The following is a 4,531-nucleotide window of genomic DNA, read 5'->3' on the forward strand; positions in this document are numbered from 1 at the left end:
AACTAAAATTAGGATGGTTTCGCCAACTAGGATTATATGTTTCAGGAAATGGTCTCTTATAAGCATTTGTGAAATTCGCTTGATCATGCAACACTTCTTGGAAGGCGGGGATTGTAGGACAATCCTTGGTTAAGTGTGCATTACTCTCACAGATTTCACAAATACTTTCATCTATAGTAGGTGTCTTTCCTGTATTGGCTCTGCTTAATTCAATGGCTTCAACCTTCCTAGTTAGATTAGCAATCTTTAAATTTACATCATTTTCTTCTTTAACATGATACATTCCTCCTTTAGTATTAGTCGATTTTTGAGGTTTCTCGTTCTTATCTGTTGTATCCCAGGCCTGTGCATTTTCTGCCAACAGATCAAAATAGTCCCAGGCTTCCTCTGGTTCCTTATTCATAAATTCACCATTACACATCATTTCCACAAATTGTCTCATATTGGAGGTCAAACCATCATAAAAGAAACTGATGATTCTCCAAATTTCGTATCCATGATGTGGGCAAGCAAGGAGAAGGTCCTTAAATCTTTCCCAACACTGAAAAAATGTTTCTCCATCTTTTTGTGCAAAGTTCATGATATTTCTTCTAAGTGTGTTTGTTTTATGTGTTGGGAAGAATTTCTTTAAAAATTCTCTTGTCATTTCTTGCCAGGTAGCTATGGTCCTAGGCCTTAAGGAGTGTAACCATGACTTAGCTTTTTTCTTTAAAGAAAAAGGAAATAACTTAAGCTTCACTACCTCTTCATTGATATTATTAAATTGAAGTGTTGAACATACTTCATCAAATTCTTTTAGGTGCAAATAGGGACTTTCTGAGTCAAGTCCATGAAATTTTGGAAGTAATTGGATTATTCCTGGTTTCATGTCAAAAGCTCCCGCAGCAGTAGGAATAACCATACAGGATGGGGTACTGGTCCTAGCGGGTTGTAGATAATCACGAAGCGTTCTAATAGGTAAGTCATCCTGAAATTCATTATCTCCCTGATTACTACCATTATCTTCCATTTGATTATTTGAATTTTGAATAATTAAATTTTTATCTTTTGATTCAACTCGAAATAATCTATTCGTTTTATCTCTTTGCCACAACCGCATATACTAAGTTTTTTATTTTATTATTTTTTATTTTATTTTATTATTATTATTTTTTTTTTTTTTTTTACACAAACACCCTAATACAGCAAAACAAAAGTTTAATTAAAACATGCATCACCCAACAATTTCTAAGGTTTTCCTAAAAATTCTAGACAGCTCCTAACTGGGTTGAAGAGTACACTTAAGCCTCCAATCCGGTCTAATAACCTAGTCGACCAGGTAAGCTCCCAGGTAAGTGGAGGGGTCACGATGCGTATAGCAAAGGTCCCACTTAAAACCCACTTTCCTCGAACAGAAACTGTCTCCCTTTAATCACTTAAAGGGACAAAGCTTGCCTAGACATCGACCGGGGTCATAGAGCGAAATTGGTGCAACTTTCAGTGGTCTTCGTCCTATTGAGCTCGATTATCCTTAGGGGCCAACGTCTAGTTGATTTTAATTAGGCTTAGGATATTTATGCACTTGGATGATTTTTGGGCTAAGGACGAGTAATGAAATCCCGACCTTATCTTGTTAATGGGTTCAGCCCTTAGATTATTTTATGCAAATGCTTTATACTATATGCAACAATCAAGAAGATTTTTATCATTTTATGTCATGTCATTAAATTGCATTTGAATAGTTGATCAAGCAAACTAGCTAAAATTTTTTTTTCTTTTTATTTATTTATTATTTTATTATTTTAATTAATAATATTTTTTTAACTTTTTTTAAAATAAGAGTAAAATTATAATCTAGGAAAAATAGGACTAGTATGAGCAAAACAGGAAAATTAATTTAAATACTCACGGCCGGAGTTCGTTCACTCCGGGAATCCAAAAATGTGATCTTGATCTTCCTCGTTACTGGTCCTGCTTTGTGTCGCCCTTGAATCGGAAAAGATTTGAAATAGCTGTGTTAAAAATAAAGAAAAATTGAAGAACTAGAAATAAAGAGTTGAAATTTTCAGCCTTGTTCTCGATCGCACGTTGCAAATCCCCGGCAACGGCGCCAAAAACTTGCTACGATTTTAATCTTGCTCTTTTAAAAAGAAAATTAAACGTAGGATACCCCAAGTATAGGGTGTAGCAAAATAATATTCTCGGTGAGTCCGAGATCGAATCCATAGGGATTTGACAGTGAACAAAAACTAAAGGCTAAATAATATTCGGATTAACAAAATATAACTAAGGCATCAGGATTCAGCCTAGCACTTCATCATGTTTTTCCTAAAATCATCTATTATCTCAGTTAAATAGATTTAGTTTTATGGGCAGCATTACAGTAATTCTATTTTAAACTACAGGGATTTCTAAGCATCTGTTATACCCGGGGGAAATAACAAATCAAAGAAAATATATAAGTTTGAAATATTTTCTATCAATCTACTGCACCATAAATCAAATCAAAAACATTAAAATCCAATTGATGATTAAAGGAAATACATGAAGAGAATGCTAGGCTTTTCCCTAGCCTTAGCTTAAAGAAATTTAGCTATCCATATGAGATGCAAACATTTTCATAAAAAGGATTAGCATAGAATAAATAAAATAAGCATAAATCCCTTTTTCTTTTTTTTTTTTTTCCTTTGGTTGAGAAAACAGAGTGCTCTGTTTTCTCTTCTCTCTCGCGTCTCCTCCTCCTCTCACCCGGCTAGCTCCTCTCCTCCCTCGCCCGGCTGGAAAGATCGGAAGAAGGACTGCTGTTGTTTGGATTCCTCCTCTCCGTGTCCTCCTCCTTCCTCCCTTTCTCGCCCGAACTGGGAATAATGCCGATAGAACCTCCTCCTCTTCCTCTCCCGTCCGCCTGTGTAGGAATGAATCCGTGCGGCTGGTTCTCCTCCACCAGATGGCTCCTCCGGATGGCTCTCCCCCTCTTTTATAGACGCCTTCAGCATGTTGAAGGGAAGACAGAAGGACGCTGGAGGATTGCGGATGGTTTCAATTGCTTGAAACTCTTCGGCTGCAGGAACGGATGGGGGGTTGTTGAGGCGGGATGCGAACGGACGCTGCTGGGAGCGGATGAAGCTGGGATTTGAATGCTTGGGACTCTTCGGCTGCAGGGATGCGAACGGATGGATTGGCTTTGGAGTTCCCTTGCTGCCGTTGAGAGCCACGGACGGTTGGAAGACGATGGGAAGCTCCTCACGCGTACTCTGTTCGTTGGGGAGTTGCTAAGGTGGGATGCAAGAAAGAGCCGGTTTGGGAGCGGATGAGACTTGGGACTCTTCTCCTCCCGATGACTGCTTTCCTCGCTTCTCTTCCGTCGGCTCCTCGCTTGGATGAACTGGGAAGAACAGGGGAAACGAAAAGATGCTAATAAGATGCCATTTGGAATTGAAGAGCTAGTTTAGCTTAGGTCTCTTGGGTCTGATTTAAGTCCCTTGGATTTGGTTTAGGTCCCTTGGATGAGATGCCATGATGCTTGGAATTAAAAAGTCCGTTTCCACGGTCGGTTGGAAAATTAGAAAAATTCAAAGCCCCCATGCTGTGGATGTTTGGAAAATTTATTGAGCTTGGGCTGCCAGGCATTGGGTTCAAATCCAGAGTTACTGGGTTTCTTGGATGAATTTCACTCAAGCACAAATAAAACATTAATTAATTAATTTTATTAATAAAAATTAACTATAATACTAATTAAGATAATATGAAAATTTCACTTTTGTACTCTCATCACCCGGCAGAATAGACCGTGCCCGAGAATCCTCCTCGCGCCGGCGCTCCTCCCCATGGGAGAGGAAGGAGCGCGGGTTGAGGAGGACAGGCGAGCGCTCAGGGAGCAGTGGCTCCTGAGCCCGGTGCGGCGCTCGGGACATCGCACCCTGCAGATTTTGCACCGCCTCCGCGAGGGTGCGAACCTGCTGGGCTAGCTGGTCGAACTGGGCGGCTTCGACCGTCTGAATGGGCGGTGGGGTGGTGGAGTGTTGCTGAGAGTGTGTTGGAGATGCAGCGGCCTCCCGGCCGGAGGCGCGAGAGGCCCCGCGACCAGAAGCATTGGAAGCTCCACGACCACCTCGCCGTGCCATTACGATCGCTCTGAGATCCGTCCCTTCCTCTAGCGCCAACTGTTGCTGGTGGTCCAAACCGAGAACGATTGGCACAGCGGTGTGAACGGGGTTCCCTTTGAGTTGCTTTGGTTGCGCTCCGCCCTCCGCCGTGAAACCTGCAAGCAAGCCTCGCACCACCACCGGGGTAGTGGGGGCCCTCCGACGATCAAGTCAGAGGAGATCGAAGGAGAAGGAGAAGGAGAAGGTAGCAGGTGAGATGATACTCTGGAAGATATATCTTACCCTCCCCCTTCCCCCCAGCCTCATATATATCAGGCTGGGGGGTTTTTCCGGGGATTCGTCATCGTGTGGCACGATGGGGCTGCCACTGACATGGCCGTTACAGGGCGTCGTGGGGCAGCGCTGGGTACAGCCATGGCAGGGCATAGTGGAGCTCCGCTTTGTAC

The 4,531-nt window shown here is 42.3% G+C and overlaps 1 non-coding gene across 1 annotated transcript; it reads left to right on the forward strand.

Annotated features, from left to right (window-relative positions):
- The first annotated feature begins 491 nt into the window (after positions 1-491).
- On the forward strand, positions 492-598 carry LOC120106787. The gene has a single exon (XR_005508818.1). It is a non-coding gene; the product is annotated as a small nucleolar RNA R71 (small nucleolar RNA).
- The last annotated feature ends 3,933 nt before the right edge of the window (positions 599-4,531 follow it).

The sequence above is a fragment of the Phoenix dactylifera genome, unplaced genomic scaffold (genome assembly GCF_009389715.1).
Source record: "Phoenix dactylifera cultivar Barhee BC4 unplaced genomic scaffold, palm_55x_up_171113_PBpolish2nd_filt_p 000634F, whole genome shotgun sequence".
Lineage (NCBI taxonomy): Eukaryota > Viridiplantae > Streptophyta > Magnoliopsida > Arecales > Arecaceae > Phoenix > Phoenix dactylifera.